Source organism: Equus przewalskii, chromosome 32 (assembly GCF_037783145.1).
Source record: "Equus przewalskii isolate Varuska chromosome 32, EquPr2, whole genome shotgun sequence".
NCBI lineage: Eukaryota > Metazoa > Chordata > Mammalia > Perissodactyla > Equidae > Equus > Equus przewalskii.
The window spans coordinates 10,630,206-10,648,689 of NC_091862.1; the positions used below are offsets into that span (position 1 = coordinate 10,630,206).

Sequence of the window (18,484 nt, forward strand, 5' to 3'; positions counted from 1 at the left end):
GAGGCAGAGATTGGGGGGCACGTGTCTGCAAGCCGTGTCACCAAGGGTTTCAGGAACATCACAAACTGAGAGAAAGACACGAGACAGATTCTCTCCTGGGGTCTTCTGAGGGAGCATGGCCCTGCTGACACCTTGATTTTGGACTTCCGGCTTCCAGAATCAATTCCTCTGAGAAATAATAAATTTCTGTTGTTTGAAGCCGCCCCAGGAAACTGGTACAACGCTCTTGTTTGCCCACACCCACCTGCTGACCCAGAGTCTGCTCTTCCATTGTCACCTTTCTCGTGAAGCCCCCTGTGCTTCTGGCCCCCCTCCCACTGAGCGGCGGTGGCATCACTCGTTTGCCCCGCTGTCCCTCTCATAACGCACCAGCTCCTGGAGGCGTTGGGTTCATCACGTGTTGCTCCTCTGCCTCCTGTGCCCCCTATGCACTCAGCACCCTGCACGGGGTAGATGCCAGGCCAACGTCCCCATCTCGGGGACCCAATGGGACGCGGAGGTCACCCTCTCCCGCGCTCTGCTGCACCACGTGGCCCGTTCCTTCTAAGATCAGTCGACACTCCCACCATTTCCCCCTTTCACAATTTCCCACGTTTCTGTGGTAGATTTCTGGCGCGTCGCGGGGGGTGGGGGCGACGGGACGGGACGGACTCGGACACGGAGGGACCGACAGGAGGCTGCAATTCACGCTTCGCCCAGCAGAGGGCGGCCGAGCCCGCGTCCCTGGGCCGCCGCGCGTGGCCGTCTGTGCGAGGACGGGCGCGGGAGCATCGGGGCGCCGGCGTGGGGGCCAGGGCGAGGGGCGGCGCCACCACGGTCCGCATCGTCGCAGACGGGACGGGGCGCCCGGCTCCCCAGCCGCGCTTGCTCGTCCACGAAATGGGCGGAAATGAAGTCTCCCCACCGGGGTGCGCCCGGGGGCGTTGCTTTCTTTCCTTCTTCCGCCTCCTTCCCTAGACCCCCGGCCATCCCCGGCTCCTGGGGGACCCCACGGCACCTCTCACAGACCCCGCGGCCTAGAGGCGTGGCCACACCACGTGGGCAGACTGTCACTCACACACACACACACACACCCCCAGCGCCCCAGGGACGTGTCCGCCTCCTGGACCCCCAACGCGTCCCCCCAGGCCCCGGGGACTGACAGCGCCCCGCGGAGGCCCTCGAAGGCTGAGGCTCTGTGTCCCCCTAGACGAGGCCGCGGTCCAGCCCGCCGCTCCTGAGCTCGTCCCTTACCGGCTCTTCCTCTCGACCCCTCCCGGCCGTGCCCGACGGAGGGGCCCACCTCTCACTGCCTCTTTGTGATCCAAGCGGCGTTTTTGGCCATTTGGGTTTGATGCGTCTTTTCCCAAGTTTTCTTAACTTTTTTGAATGACCTTTCCATCAGGACTCAAGTCTGAGACAAAGGAACAAGCTACATAAAACTTCAGGCCGTCTCTTCCTCCCTGGAGTTGGCCATATCGCCTGCGTTTCTGTCCTTCAGTGAGAAGGGCTCTGTGAGCCACACAGAGCAGTTGAGCGTGTCTCATCTCATGCAATCCTCACAACCACCCCGCCAGGCGCGCGCGAGGCTGGCAGTTCGTGGGTGAGGCTGCCGGACTCTCAGAGGGGCCCAGCCAGGGCTGGTTGGAACAAGCTCTGGCTTGTGACCCGGGTCCTCGCCTCCCACCGCCTCAGCTGCCCCCCTCGGCTGCTGGCCTCTTCCCTGGGGGCATTTGCTGTGTCTGAAAGCAGGTGTGGGCAGCATCAACGTTGTGTAAGGCTGCTAACCCGGCCTACAAGCCCCATGCTGGCTTTCTGCCCTTGAGCTCTTCATCCCTCAGCCCCTTTCCTTGGGCAGAAATCGCTCCGTGTCCGGTGGATCAGCTCATTCACGATTTGGCCTCCATGTTCCCTCTGTTCTGGAATTGCTCCGGCCCCACCTAGGGTAGGTTATGTTTCTTTTACCTCGAAACTTCCTATTTTCTATGTAAGTTCTCCAAATTCACATCCCTAGGCTCCCATTGTATTACCCCACTACTTTTCCCAGCTGGTTAAACGATTTTAATATGTTTTTCTCTCTCTGTTTTATTTTATTTCTTCACTTTCTTGAAGCTCTGCTTTGACAAGGATTTTTACATAAAAAATGGTCAATCCATTGTGCAAATGTTTCTGTATGTGTTTGTGGGGTGTGTGTGCGTATGTGTGAGCCATTTGAGTGTGGGTGTGTGTTAACCTACTGTACCGATTCTCAGGTGTGATTCCAGAACCAGCAGCAGCGCCAGCGCGGGGGGAACCTGTTGGAAATGCAAATTACCGTGCCCACCCCACTGCTGAGTGGGACTCTCTGGCGGGCGGGGCTCAGCAATCTCTGCTTCAACATGCCTTCCAGGTGATTCTCTTGCACCATAAAGTTTGAGAACCACTCTTCTTCAGTATAAACCAGTTTTTATGACCTGCTCCCTAAGACAGAAACTTACGATCTGCTGTTAAGATTGAAACATGTAAACAATAAGAGCTCTGGGGCAGGCCCAGTGGCACAGCAGTGAAGTTCGCAGGTTCTGCTTTGGCGACCGTGGGTTGGCCAGTCTGATCCTGGGTGCAGACCTACGCACTGCTTGTCAAGCCATGCTGTGGTGGCATCCCACATAGAAAGTAGAGGAAGATGGGCACGGATGTTAGTTATCTCAGGGCCAGTTTTCCTCAGCAAAAAGAGGAGGATTGGTGGCAGATGTTAGCTCAGGGCTAATCTTCTTCAAAAAAAAATTTAAAAAATAAATTAAATAAATAATAAGAACTGTGACATTGTTGCAGAGGGCTCAGCAGCCTTCTTTTTTCACATTTCTTTGTTCATTATTTAACTGATAAGACATGCATGTGGGTGCATGCACACCCACACACACTCACTCACTCATCTTCCGACCATCCTCCTATTTTGAGAGGCCTCCTCTCAGCATCTGGCTGTCACTGCTAGGGACATTTATTCATTGAGAAAAGCAGGTCTGAGTGTCAATACGTCACACTGAGGTAGTGGTTTCAAAGAGAATGGCTGAAGAAAGCAAAAGGCTTTTTGGCTGATTAAGCCAAAGGAATAAAGCTGCAATGGTGGGATTTTAGATTCCTGGCTGACTGGTGGTGGTGGCGGTGGTGGTGGCGGTGGTGGCGGTGGTGGAGGTGATGATGAAGGTAGAAGTGGTGGTAGTGAAACTGGCGATAGTGGAGGTGATGGTGATGGAGGTGGAGGTGGTGACAGTGAGGGATGTGTTGGTGTCGCTGGTGTCGGAGGTGTGCGTGGTGATGGACGTGGTCTGCTTGCATACCAGTCCCTCAGATCACATTACCCTCCTCCCCCACTCCCACCCTGCGTGCACGATGGTTTGTGCGATGGTGCACCTTTGCTTGGACGTGTGTCAGCGTGCATCTGGCCACTTTGGCTGTAGTACCGCCAAAGTTTACAAAACCCCTGAAGCTTTTAAAAGAAAGACGGGGGTTAAACCATTTGGATCCTCCAAATTAGAAAGAATAAATGAACCACCCAGCTGTAGTTATAGGCAATTAATGTGATGCTGGGAGGGCTTTGCTGCAAGATAATGGAAAAGCTGATTATACAGGAGCCAGGAGAAACGAGGGAGGTCAGAGCAGTCCCTCAGCTCTGAAGGAGAGACCAGCGCTCCGCTCCAGCCCTCGGTGGCTGCTTCAAGGCACAGGCCTCCTTCCACACTGGCTTCCAGACCTGACTGCCCGCCCAGGCCCAGCCAGGAAGGCAGGCTGGGCAGCACAGGGTGCCGCTGAGACCAGCCTGTTTACCCAAAGCCGGGAGGAGGCTGCAAGGCTGGAAGCTGGCCTCTTTTGTGCAGCCCCTGCAGCTTCAGAAAGAGAAGGCAGCTGAAAATAAACCCAGGGAAGGGCAAGGAAAATGAGGACAGGACGGGAGAGAGCAGGAGGGGGTTCCCCAGGAGAAGAGACTAAAAGCAGGACTTCTGACCTGGAAAGACACTGGCAGGAGCAGGGAGACTGGAAAACGTGTGTGGCTCAGGTAGCTGACTGGATGTCTCTTTTCACTGTGCAGAGAGGAATCTCAAAAGCGAATCGGCAGCTCCACTCGGTCCCTCTGGCAGGCCCCCCCGGCTCACCTAGCTGCACCCTAACTTTATCTTTGTCTTGATATTTTCTTAACCACTCTCCTGGGGCTTTTGGATATATTTTAAAAATTTTATGTTTTGCTTTCTTAGAACCTACTGCAAATTCTTTTCTAAAATCAAATCAGCGTCTGAATGAAGAGACAACACACAAGCCTGGAGTAGTTGACATGCCTTGTCCTTCGGGGACAACCATTTTCCCTATAAACCTAGTCTTGTCATTAGTCATTGGACCTTGTGAATAATTCGTGTGACCCCTGTGGCCTTTATCTGATGGTAGATGCGGCTAGGTTGGGAGCGAGACTGAGAATTCATGTCCACAGCTTGTAAAGCAACAGCACCATGTAGTGGCTAAGGACCCGGGTTCAAATCCAGGCTCCTCGTACTAGCTGCGTGATTTACTTCGCCTCTCTGTGCATCAGTGTCCTCACCTGTCAAGTGGGGAGAGCAATCAACCTCCCTCGCAGGGGTCCCGTGAGTATTTAGAGATAAAAGATTTAAAGTGTGTGGTTCAGGGCTGAGCACAATGCAAATTCTGACGATGATCATTTTTATTATTATTTCTCTCCGGCGGCAGTCTGGCACCACTGGAGAAACTGCACTATTAGGACTTTTACTGGGTTCAAAGCCGGAGCCACTAGGAGCCACAAAAGCATGGTGACTGGGACATTTGGCCCATACAACCCACCCCCAGACCTCACTGGTTGGCGGAGGCTGTCCACCTCTGGCTGTGCCTGGTCACCCAGTCCTGCCCCACTCTGCCCATGGGACACCATGTTACCACCTCCACCAAGACGGATGCCAAATGGCGTTGGATGGAAAAACCAAGTTCTTGGCTTAGGTGAAGAATAGTTTTTCTTTTTAAGATTTTATTTTTTCCTTTTTCTCCCCAAAACCCCCAGTACATAGTTGTGTATTCTTCGTTGTGAGTCCTTCTAGTTGTGGCATGTGGGACGCCGCCTCAGCGTGGTTTGATGGGCAGTGCCATGTCCGCGCCCAGGATTCGAACCAATGAAACACTGGGCCGCCTGCCGCAGAGCGCACGAACTTAACCACTCGGCCACGGGGCCAGCCCGAGTTGAAGAATAGTTTTTGAAGATTCTTTTTATTTGTTTGTTTGTTTTGGTGCCTGTGCCCCCTGTAGTGTACATTTGGCCCATTTGTAGCTGCCTCCGTCTTCTGAATAACCTGTCTGTGTCTGAGGAAGTCCCGTGCTGTGAGGCTTGACTTCTCAAAGTCAGAATCCCAGTTTCCAGCCTCCCTTGCCGCTGGGATGCAGACAGACTCCATCCATCAGACGCGAGCGCACGGACCTCAGTTAGAGGGGAGCGGTGTGTGGGAACAGGCTCGGTTGGGGGCTTCCATAATGCTGGCACCGGTGAGGCAAATGCACCTGGTTCTGGGTGATGACAGCAGCTGAGGCTGCAGAGGCCCCACGACGCCAGGTCTGGTTCCGGGGGCAGAAGGGCATCAGCCTGGGGCCATCGGGACCGCAGTGGAGTTGAGTTCCCGACGTCTGGGCTATGGGATGATTTTAGGCTCCAATCCTGGAAGATCGGCCTTGATCTGCTCCTCCAGCCTCTCTTTGAGGGGTAAGGCTGTCTCTCTGAGGCTCCTGTTCAGGGGAGACGGGAATTTTACGTCTTCAAACCTAAACTCCGATGTAGATCTTCTCTAGAAGAGCCTGGAGCACTGAGATGGGCCTTGGAGCTCCCCCAGATCTCAAAGGAGCCTCTTGGGCCACCTGGGGCAAGCTGGAAAGCCCTGGGCCATCGGGATCCCAGCCTCCTTCTCAGCCAGGAGCTGGTGGATCTGAGGGTGAGGAGGCCGGGCCTGGGGCTTCTGGGGAGGAAAGGGGACCTCCACCAGGCCTGCCCGCCACTGCCCTCAGAGCCAGTCATACCTCTGAATCTGGGGCTGAGGCCACCTCCCAGCTGCCTGCAGAGAACTCACAGCTGCTCAGAAGAGAAGGACACTGCCTTAGACTCTGTGTGTGTGTGTGCATGTATGTGTGTACATGTATTTGCACGTGTGCACATATGTGTGCCTATGTGTATACATGTATGCATGCATGTGACTGTGTATGGGTATGTGTGCATGCGTGTGTGCACATATGTGTGTCTATGTGTATACATGTATGCACGTGTGTGACTATGTATGGCTGTGTGTGCATGCATGTGTGCATGGGTTTCTGCATGTGTGCACGTATGTGTGTCTGTGTATACATGTATGTATGTGTGCATGTGTGGTATGCACATGTATGTGTGTGCATATATTTGTGTGTGTCTATGTGTATACATGTGTGTGACTGTGTATGGGTATGTGTGCATGCATGTGTGCATGTGTATCTGCATGTGTGCACATATGTGTCTATGTGTATACATGTATGCATGTGTGTACACGTTTGTGTGTGTGTGTGTGTAAGGTGCTCTTCTTCTGGGCATTGTCCTTTACCTCAGTTCCTCATCTTATTAAAGCCTCAGAGCTCTTCACTGAATCCTCAGAATATTCAATTAGTCGCCTCTTTGCAGAAGCCAGTGCCGGCACCACCAAAGGGACAGTTGTACTCATTTTCTCTCCTTCAGATGATCCCTGTCCCCAATCAAACTCTCAGAGCAGTTAACTCTTTCTGTGGACAACACTTTTTATCTCCCCTCGTTACTTCCTCCAAGCCACAAACAGCATCTGAGTTCTGGAATGGGATGGTTGCTTTATGCTCTTCGCTTATCACAAACATATGCAATGAACACAATAGCACACACATATCAGGCACTCGCTCTGCGCCAGGCACTGTCGGAAGCGTGGGGGCCCTGGTGTAAAAGGGACAGGGGAGCCTGGAGGGTGGTGGGAGGACCCTCACGCCTCCGGTGAAGAAGGCAGTTTAAAGGGAAGGAGGGGGTGATGGTGGCAGTGGAGGGGAGTGAGGGCGGGAGTCCTCTCTGAGGCCCCCTTGCTGAGAAGGCGGCATCCTGCAAAGAGCCGGGAAAACAGCCACCCCTGAGAAGAAAGAAGCTTGGGTGTTCCAGAGACAAGAGGGCTGGAGTGTGGCAAACAGCACAGAGGAGGGGAGGTCAGGACAGAACGTGTGGGGCCCAGTGCAAAATGAGAAGTCAGGCCCTTGTTCAAAAGTCATTAAGAATTTCCAGACGGTGAGAGCTGAGTAAGAAGCAATCATGGGACCCTGTGTGACTGTAGACGTGGCCTGCCCGCGAAGCCAGCCCTGTGCGAGGACGGGGTTGAGAGGTAGGCAGGGTCACATGGGGAGGCCTTGGGCTGAGGGAACAGTCTGGATTTTATTCCACTTGCAATGGAAGCCAGAGCAAGGGCCCAGGGAGTGGCAAGATCTGACCTGGTGTCCGTCTTTGAACCATCCCCTCCACTGCAGGAGCTGGGCTGGAGGGGAGAGTGGGCTCAGGGGCAACAGACGGGGCGGCCGGAGGAGAGCCAGGACCACGGTGGGGCCTGCGGCTGTACCAGAGGAGCGGTGGGAAGAGGATGGGTTTGGGAACTGTTTCAGAGGGAGCTGATGGGTTGGCTGTGGGTGCCGAGAACACGGGAAGTTCTGCTTGATATCTGCAGTTTGAGACGCCCATTAGCCAAGCCCACGGGATGTGGCCGGGCCCCTCTCCTGGGGTGGCCGCGCCGTCCTCAGCAGACGCCCTTTCTCCTAGAGAAGTCGGATCCCAGCTCACGGCCAGCGATGATGCTTGCTAGACACTCTTCCCAGTCAGAGGCCGTGCTGCCAGATGCTGAATCTCCCCCAGAAGAAATCTGAAGACAAAATGTGCAGCAGCCACTGTCCAAAACCAATATGTACAAAATAGCACAAGCCCATTACAGCAGCGGTGTCACAGCGGTAAACATGCGAGCCCAACATGTTGACTTTGGCAACGCTCATGCAGGTCTCGTCGTGGAAATAGAGTTTTTTGAAAGTGAAAACTGGGAATAGACAGCTCAGCAAGGCTATCCTCTCGAACTGGCATCCAGAGTAACAATAGGAAGGGCACGCATTACCATTTCACAGTCAAATGTCCTGGGGACTCCATGCATGATCTGACTTAGTCCTCCCCACAGCCCTGTGAAGTCAGCATGATTATCCCCATTGCTCAGATGCTGAAAATGGGGCTCAGAGAAGCTGAGTGGTTTGTTCAGGATCACACAGACAATTAAATGAAACTCAAATCAAAAACTAGGGTGGCAGATCCTGTGAGGTGCCAGCCCCCTTTTCCTTGCTAACGGCTCCTAGTTTTTTATGGCAATCTGGCCAGCCCCAGGGGATGCACTATGATTGACCTTAGCTGGTCACAAGAACCCTGTCCCCTTTTCCCCGTGGTTGGTATAGGAGTGAGCATGGGACCCATTCTGACCAATGAGATAGGAGAGAAAGCTGTGGGAGCATGGGCTTCTGGGAAAGATTTTCTTCCCAATAAAAAGGAGAGAACAGCTCAAGGACAAATTCTCTTTGAGTCCTCCATCTCTCCTTCTCGCCCGTGGACATGGTTTAGGGGGTGAGATGTGTGGCCTATGGCAGCCTTTTTAGATCCATGAGGTAACAAGGATAAAGCCAAACAGCTGAAGATGCAAAATGGAAGCTTGGAATGTGCCCAGGTCGAGGATGACATCACTGGGCCATCAAACCAATCGTAGGACCTCCTGTCTCCACACTTCTTGTTGAGTAAGCAGTAAATATCCTTCCAGTTGAAGCCACTGTTCATTGGGTATTTATGAGTTATTTTCAGTTGAACACCCCCTAACATAAACCCTGGATTGGTCTAACTTCAAAGCCCGTGACCTTTTTCCTGTTACCCTCTGATGTTCACATGGGGGTCCAGCTGTCACCCAATGTCCATTGTCACCCTAATGCCCAACCGTTACAGAAGTGATCAGATTTAGAAGCTGCAAGAACTGTCAGTTTAAAGAAGGAGACGGGGTCAGTTCAGCAGGATCAGAAATCTGGCTTCTGGCGTTAATTGTTCTTGGCAGGAATCCTAGGATCACAGAACTTCAAAGGTGGAATAGACCAAACACTCCTCTGGTCCAGCCCCATGTTATGGGTGATGAAACTGAGGCTTCGAGAGGCCGGACGACTTGCGCCGAGGCCCACAGGGAGCAAAGGCCTGAGAGCAACTCAGCTTTCCTGGCTGGCTGTCAGTCCTGCCCTCCACTCTAACTGCTTATCAACTTTCTCCCAAGTCTGATGGGCTAATTGCCTCAAATCAAAAAGAGATTCTCAATTTAATCATATTCTTGCGACAGGATAAACTTTGGTGTCATCATCTGAGGTTTCTTTCACAGATTCCCTTGTCTGGTCAAGTCACCACCCTCTTCCAATGAATTCAGCAGCGCACCCTGCCCAGAAAATGGAAACAACCCGGAGACTTGGAGGAGTGTCAAGTTCTTGGCTTTTCAGATTAGAATTGATTCTTGAACCTCATCACAGAGACGACTGTCTTGAAAGCGAGTTCTGGGTGTTTGGAAATCGAGAGATTAAGCTCTGAGGGGATCCAGTCAGAAGTGGGTGCCACAACAATCAATGGGGAAGAGAGGAGATGGAGAGTCAGCCCGCCACAGCCCCAGTGAAGACTGCCCCGGCTGGAGAAGAAGGGAGCTCAGGTGCTGGGGACGCTCTTAGAAGGGGACTGATGTCCCCTGAGAAGGGACAATAAGGACACAAGACAAGTTTGGGGACGAGACTCAGAACTACTCTCAAGGGGAGTGGGGGAGTTGACAACAGAGCACTAGGATGGGTCTTTGGAATCAGAGCAGAGGGTTCCAGCTGCTTCCTGGCTGGAGCTCTGGGAGGGCAGCACAACGTACAGACAGAATCCATACCACTGCAGACTGGGGAAATAGAGTCGAGATGTTTCCTGGGGGCAGGGGAAGAAAGGGCTGGTGACATTCCTGAGTCTCTCACAGCCCAGGGAGGTTCTAGAGGGTGGCAACCTTCCTGGTGCCCTGAGAAGGCGTGGGCATTGGCTGAAGGAGAGAGCCATAGCTCAAAGGGCATCCTGATGCAGGCATAGCCACAGATGTCACAGTGAACCATACAAGCCTGAGGCCATATGGCACTGTGGCCACCTGTGAACACCAATAAGGGACAGTTCTGGCCAGTGGATCTCATTAGGAATGGATGTCAACAAGGACATATATGAGAGGAAGACTTTCTATTTCCGCAAACCCTAGCACAAGAGGGGCAGATGCTTCTAGATATCACAACCTCACATGTATCACTTATTTCCTGCCCCTAAAATGTTGCATAACAAACAACCACAAGTCTCGATGGTGTACAGGTCATGAGTCCATGGTGTTCAGCTCACCTGGAACGGGCTCTCTCATGTACCCAAAGAAGCTGATCTGCTGATCTTGGCGGGGGTCTCTCATGTTCCTGGGACTGCTGGCTGGCTACCTGATCTAGGAGGGTTTGGATCACACCTGGGGTGAGCGGCTCTGCTCCACATGTCTCTCATCCTTCTCCCGGGTCCTTAGGCTAGTGTGGGCATTTCCTTCTCTTAGCAAAGGCAGAGGGAAAGATGAGGTAAGTCTAATCATGCAAGTGCCTTTCCAGCCTCTAATTGCTTCTCATTTGCTAATATCCCATTGGTCAAAGCGAGTCACATGGTCAAGGCCAGAGTCACGGGGGCAGGCACTAGGGAGTTAGGTGGCAAAGTTAACAGATACACGGAGGACGAAGAATTGGGCCACACTTGGAATCTGCCGCACCATGCAAACCACCTCCTGCCCAAGAGCCCTAGAAATGAGACACCATCAAGGGAAAGGGGAGACAATCCCAATTTTAACTGATCTTAAGCACAAAATGGCTGCTAGATCATGAAATTGTCCGAGTTCACCTGCAATTTACTAGATTACGTTTGCTGCCATTAAACAGAAATGGAGACCAGGGTAAAAATTAAGTTTAATTGTAGAAAGATAAAGTTACAATTTTTGCTCATGTGATTTGTGACTGTAATTTGTTTCCACTACCTCCATTAAGCCAAAGATTCAAAATTGCCCAAACCATTGATAAGTCATGCTTAAAGACTATAGAAGCCACTTTTCTGAAGACTTCCAACCAAACCAGGCAGTGACATCCCAAGATAACACAGTTTTACTTCAAAAAAGCAAATAGAGAGGTGAGGAGACATTAAAAATTACAATTTGGGAGCCAGCCCGGTGGCATAGTGGTTAAGTTTGTGCATTCCACTTCAGTAGCCTGGGGTTTGTAGGTTTGGATCCTGGGCACGGACCTAGCACCACTTGTCAAGCCAGGCTGTGGTGGCGTCCCACATAAAATAGAGAAAGATTGGCACAGATGTTAGCTCAGGGCCAATCTTCCTCACCAAAAAATAAATAAATAAATAATCTGATGTGGCCTACAACTGTGGATTCTGGAATAAAGTGTCCAGGGGCCTCTGACACTCTTTCTAGAATACCATCTTTCTAACGACAGCTATCTCTGTACATACAACAATAATTGTCTCAAATGTAAAATACCACTTATCTGGCTAGATCTGTCTGGGTCAAGGCAAAAAATAACATTCAATTGCTTGTTGTCAAATGAATAATGTTATTGTCATTAAACCAGTTCTAGGGTATAATCTGGTGGGTGACAGGTGGCTCTATTTAGGACCGGCTGGGACACCAAGCTCTAAAGACAAACGTTCCATGTTGCTTCTCCTGCCAGAGGTTCTTCCTCAGGTTTGTTGGGAGATGCCCAAAGTAGGGAGGGGCCAGGGCCGAGGGCGCCAGGAGCAAGACCAGGAGGGACTCAGCTACCACAGGATGGAGGAAGGGATCCCATAGGTCTGAGCAGTTTATCTCAGAACCAGTATATCACAAGGTTCTCTCTGAGAGAGAAAGAGAGAGAGGGGGGAAGGGAGATTTTCCTCCCCATTTTCACAGTAACATAAGTGTGCTCATTTGTCAGGTGTCTCTGTCATATCCTGTCATCTTCCGTGTGTATGTGTGTGTGATGTTCCATTCCAAAACAGAAAAGTCTTCAGAGAACGAAATGTTTGTGCCCTTTTTATAAGCCAGGGGTGCCAGCAGAGGGAGGGGCGCTGACTGGCTCAATTCCTTTTGTCCTGATATTTCCTTGTGACTTAAGGTCACAGGGATGCTGTGGGTCAGGAGCTTCACCACAAAGTGGGATTCTTTGAAGGGCAAGGACTGCCCACAGAAGGATGCCCACCATCCCAATAGACGAAAGGAAGTCAAAAGACGCCTGAAATGAATCATCGCTTACCATGGGCGAATTGTATGGTATGTGCATTATATCTCAATCAAAAAAAAAAAGAGAGAGAGAGAGACAGTCTGAAGTTTCCAGGTCTCCAGGACCCTTGGAGACTCTTTCATGGCATCCTGAAAACCCCAGCCTGAGCATCAGAGCCATTTCCTTCTATTTACAAAAGCACCAGTGGTCACCTTCTTCAAGGGCCGCTGGAAATGGTGTGGAGAGTCTGGAGCAAACTGCTAAAAACCGTGCAGTCAAAATTCACCTGCGGAGCAGACCTGCTGACTCTGGCACTTCTGGGGGATTGCATATCCTACAGATGTCCCTGGTAGGTGGCCACGTGGAGGCCACACTGGAGCTGTCATAACCCGTCTACAGATGAACACATAGACCTGGGATTTGGGCACCAGCTGGAACGCTGGAGCTGCCAGGTGGAAGGTCTCATTTCTGGTCCCATTTCTCAGGTGCCAACGCTGATGACCAAACTCTCCATCACCAACCTCTGCCCCCACCGGGGAATAAACGCCCACTGGAGACAGAGGGCGCAGCTCTGGGGTCAGGATATTGGGGCCCACGGTCTCGCCCACGATTTTGTCTTCACATCCTGAAAACCCTCTCTCAGGGAGCTGGGAAAATCCAATCGCCCCCACAGCTCAGGGGGCTCTGACTGGAACCAGCAGTAGCACCACCAGACCACCAGACCCATGGCCCGCAGCTTGGGGTCATCTGCATCCGGTGCTGGGCTCCTCATGGCTCCAGTTAAAGGAAGGCATTAGTGTGCCTTAATCCATTTGAATGACTTCAAATCCAGCTGGCCGCTGCCTTGGCACCGCAGCCCAGCTTTCCGCCCCACCACCACCTCCTTTGCGGTCAGCCCGCGGGACTCACAGCATCGCGGTTGCCCAGACAACACCTCAACCCACGGCCAGAGCTGCATCGTGATTGGTCCAAGCTCAAGAGCTTGCTAATCTCCCTAGCAGCGATTGATTAGAAGTGGACACGTGACACAGCCTGGATCGGTTTCCCGCCTCCTAGTGGAGAGACGGCCTTCCTCCGGAGACTGTCTGGATGTGACAGCCCGAGGGATGCCCAGAGCCCCAGTGGGCCAACCCTGGTACCACCCTCCCTTCAAACGACTGGTGTGAAATAACATATAGCCCCATCGACTTCGCCAGTTTCTGTCGGGCGTTTCTGTTCCCTCTGCTGGAAGCATCCGCGCTTCTCTTGATTCCACGAATGCTGAGAACACCTCCTGGACCTGTGCGGAGCCAAGTCCTGCTTTGGTTGTGCCTCCTCTCACATGGGGCGTTTCCCTTCCTTCCTCACGTGCGTGATCTTCGCTTGACCTTCTCTAGCAACCGGACCGGCTCTTTAGTGAGAATTACGTCTGTTTACTCTCCCACCCAAGTCCCCCCACCACCTGCGGAGAGCCAGAGCAGTGGAGTCACTGCCCTTCCCTGAGATCCTGCCCTGTGTCAGACTGTGGGCCGGGGCTTACACATGCTAAGTCTTATCCTCCCCTCTGGGGTGTTATTGTTTGGATTTACATATATGGGGACTGAAGCTCAGAGAGGTTAAGTGGCTAGTCCACAGTCACAAAGCTGGAAGTTGACAGAAACAGAAGTTGAGCCCTTCATAGACAGTCCTGTTGCACAGGAAGTGTTCCACCGGCTACCTTAGGCCTCTGCTGTCACCCCTTCTCTCTCCTCTCCCTCCTGGCCCCTGCTCTTCATCACACCCCCACCCTGACCTCGCTACATGGCAGAGGAGTGGGAGCACAAGTGGCCTCCACCTCGTGGAAGGGGAAAGGAGGGAGTATCAGTTGTCATTGCCACACTGTCTGTGTCACACACCACCGAGACCCTCAGTGACATGTGATGATGAGCTATGTGTCCCTGCTCTGCTGGCTTTGGGCTTACCAACATGACTTGTTTCAGCCAGTAGGCACCTGGGGAGAGTGACGCCACGATGGTTCTGAGGAGAACTTGTCTGTTCCCACTTGATTTGTTGCACTTTCACCATCACTATGAGAAAAAGCTTCTCTGGAGCAGCTGCTGCCCCTTGAGCCTGGGCCAGACATGCACACACCTCTCCAGGTGAGTCGTCCCAGCTGATCCCGAGCTCTGGAGGGAAAAGCTAAGGCTCCCAGCCAAGTGCAGACACCGAGCGAGGCCAACTGAAGTGAGCAGAGCAGCCCCAGCCACCTCCGTAAATGCGTAACACGTATCACTGAGGTTCTTGGTTGTTGGCTACATGCGTAGCGGGGAGGGTCATATTGTGTTCTGTTTGCACCGATATTTTCATAACTCGTGCTGGTTTGCCACCTCGTTGACAAAAGAACTGTTTTGGCTTCACAGTGCTATTTCTAGAAGGTGTTGAGGGTAAAACACTTAGTAGAGGACTTGGTATAAAGTGGACACTTCCTAAATGCAGTGGTGATGATGATGATGATGATGAAGATGAAGATAACGATGGTGGGGGTGACAATGATGATGACAGTGCTGGAGGTGATGATGATGACAATGGTGGAGGTGATGATGACAGTGGTGGGGGTGATGATGATGACAATGGTGGGGATGATGATGATGACGATGGTGGGGGTGATAATGATGATGACAATAGTGGAGGTGATGATGATGACAGTGGTGGTGATGATGATGACAATGGTGGGGATGATGATGATGATGATGGTGGGGGTGATAATGATGATGACAATGGTGCAGGTGATGATGATGACAGTGGTGGTGATGATGATGATGACAATGGTGGGGATGATGATGATGACGATGGTGGGGGTGATAATGATGATGACAATGATGGAGGTGATGATGATGACAGTGGTGGTGATGATGATGACAATGGTGGGGATGATGATGATGATGACAATGGTGGAGGTGATGATGATGATGACAATGGTGGTGATGATGATGACAATGGTGATGATGATGATGACAATGGTGGGGATGATAACGATGATGACAATGGTGGAGGTGATGATGATGATGACAGTGGTGGTGATGATGACAGTGGTGGTGATGATGATGATGGTGACAATGGTGGGGGTGATAATGATGATGACAATGGTGGAGGTAACGATGATGGTGGTGGTGGTGATGATGACAATGGTGGGGGTGATGATGACAGTGGTGGTGATGATGATGACAATGGTGGGGGTGATGATGATGACAATGGTGGAGGTGACGATGATGGTGGTGGTGGTGATGACAAGGGAGGTGGTAGTGATGATGATGATAGTGGTGGTGGTGATGCTAATTCTGTGAGGCACTAAGTAGAACCCTGGCTGCTCAGGGACACCCTTGAGCTCCCCACTCCTCTCCACGGAAGGAGAACCTTTTTTCTAGAAAGCGCTTGGTGCTACAGAGAGCCTCAGGCTGGCAACCCAAGTAGCACCTCCTTAATTTCAATCCAATTATGCAGCAGATGGCCCAGGCCTGAGTGGCTTTCTCTAATGGTATTTACCTGCTCCTGGCATTTTAGCTGATAAACACAGAAGATAACTCTTCAAAAAAAAATTAACGAGATTATTATGGAAAATAAACAACCATCAATTAAGGCATCACAGAAAAATGGGGATTAAAAGGAGCCGATGTGATGGACTTTTTCATCTTGTTATTTTTGGCAGGAGGCCAAGACCTGACAGACTGAGGTGATAACAAGGAAAAAGAAAAGCTGTCGAACCACACCACTCATCTGTCAGTAGCCAGGCTGTGGCAGCGGTCATCCTTCTGGGACCTCCTAGGCTCTCTGGGGGCAGGTTAGGACCTCTCCTCTCTGTCCTCCATGGGTTTCCTAGGGAGCCTTGGGCAGTGAGGGCTGCAGTCACCGGCAGGAGGCGGGTTGAGGCGCTCTGCTGTCACTAGAACGGGAGTGGGGCACCAGAAGGCGCAGGTGAAAACTGATTCCCTCACTCCACAAACGTGCCAGTCCCCCGAGGGAGAGGATGCCCTGTCCTCACGGAGGTTACATTCAAGAGGGAAAGACACACCCAACAAGTAAACGAAGTGATTGAAAGTATTAACAATGCTTGAAAGAGTAGGAAAGCAAACACACAGAGTAAAATTGGTTGAATCTCCAGGCTCTTTAGCAGGGTTTGCTGTTATTTGCAACTCAGTTACTGAAACTCATCCTTGGCCTGTACAAAACTCAGCCACTCGCCGCCCATCCCTGGGGTAGCTTCCTTGTCCCTCCCTGCCAGGCTCCGGGCCTGGTGGAGGCCAGGGAGGAATAAGTTGAAGGGATGGTAAGCTTCAAGAAGAGTTGTACCAGGAACATTCTGGCTCTGGAACCACTTTCAATCCGACTCCAGGCCTTTGCTTGCTGAAGGCTGTCCTTACCTCGCATAGGAATCAGCATGAGCTGTGTGTGCCCGCAGGCTCAAGACACACCTGCCATCCTGCCACAGGTGGCTTCTGCTGCCCCTAGCAGGGATTCGTGTTCTTAATTTCCTCTTCCATCTCTCCCCAGGACTCTGGCTGTATGGTGATAGAAGATCGCTATGATGAAGGTCAACCTTGTGGATGATACTTTTTTGCTGGGCCAATTACTTTGCATAAAGCCGGAAAATGATTCATCTGTGTAGTCCAGCTTAGCAGGTCCTCAGCAGAGAACACCTTTAGAAAGCGACGGAGAGGGTGAAATCGATTTTCCTATGAGGGTATACATTTCTGCGTCCTCACCATATGCAGTTGGATGAGTTATAAGCACACATGCCCATTACTTCTATTCAGTTTGACACACTTAGAATAAATGGCCAGGCTTTAGAGCTGCTTCTGTTTTATCTTTGTAGTTCTGGGCCCAAGAAGGCAAACTCTTTCAGTTTTAGTTCCTGTGTCTTCAAGGCTGTACCCTTGAGTTTTGGCAGAAAGTCCTTAAGGATTCCGGGCTGCTGTGCCCCTGGGGCTTCGAACTTCCAGAACTTTCTCCCATTCCATTCTCTTTTTTTCTGGGCTCACGGATCCTCATCTCCTTTGAAATCCCTGTGGATAAGATGGTGAAACACAGGCTGGAAGCCACTGAGATCTGAGAGCTGAGCAACTAGTTGAACAACTGTGCCTAAAGGTGTCCCAGAAGCAGATGGGTGTTAACTGAATGGGGTCTGCAAGGGAGGCCCTGGCTGCCCTTGGCACTTCCTTGTTCTATATTTGTGTCTGCAACAGCTGAATTCGGACATGACCTGGGTATAGAAAACATATTAGCCTAATAGTTAAGAATATGGGCTGGCACCAAACCGCTGGGTTGAAGTCCGGCACTGCCACACACTAGCTAGTTGTCCTGGAGCAAGTTATTTAACTTCCCTATGCCTCAGTTTACTCATCTATATAATGGGAATCCTAATAGTTTCCACTTTAGAATTGTTGCGAGGATTGAGAGTTAAGCACCTAGAATTTACTGTTCCTGTGTTGGTCGTTGTTACAACAGTTGTTGGGTGTAGTTGTAATAACAGGGAGTTGCAACACTAGCAGGTGGGAGGGGGAGTAAATGCACCAGCTGACAAAATGGGATCCAGAATATCTCACTAAGTCACGGTGATGGGCAAATTTAACAATAAAGCTGACTGCTGTGCCCCCAACAGCACAGGATGAGAAAAACATGGTTTTGCAGTAGTACAGGAGAAAATGATGTGAGGGATCGTTCCATAGTAAATTTAATAGGAATCAACTCAAGTGGTGGGTTACCATACAAAAAAAACTTACATAATCTCCCCCCGTGTCCCTTAGATGTGGGTGATTGGAAGGGGGAGGGCACCGGCCTTAGCCTGGACAGGCAGACCACACCTGGACAAATTTGGGGTGCCCACTGTGAAGGGAGTCTAGACAGGCAGGAATGCGTGCAGAGGAGAGTGAGCTGATCCTGCAGGGGCTGGAAGGCATGTGACTCAGTAAGCGATGCCACCTGTGGTAACAAACAAGTCCCTAACCACAGAGACGGAACACAGTCGTTAATTACTTGCTCACCTAACCGATGTTCTGACGTAGGGGTGAGCCATCCTCCAGCAGTGGGCCAGGGCACCTCCCTTTGTGCTGAAAGAGTGTGGAGACTATAAGTGGAAGGCGTGTATGGGTCAGGTCTGGAAATGGCCACACGCATTCACTCACATTCTAGAGCCCCTGTGGTCACA

At 51.5% G+C, this 18,484-nt stretch overlaps 1 long non-coding RNA gene across 1 annotated transcript; it reads left to right on the forward strand.

Moving 5' to 3' along the window:
• Nucleotides 1–761: 761 nt before the first annotated feature.
• On the forward strand, nt 762–17,126 carry LOC139080773 (uncharacterized). Its single transcript, XR_011535523.1, has 3 exons — nt 762–1,924; nt 15,989–16,120; nt 16,831–17,126. It is a non-coding gene; the product is annotated as an uncharacterized lncRNA (long non-coding RNA).
• The last annotated feature ends 1,358 nt before the right edge of the window (nt 17,127–18,484 follow it).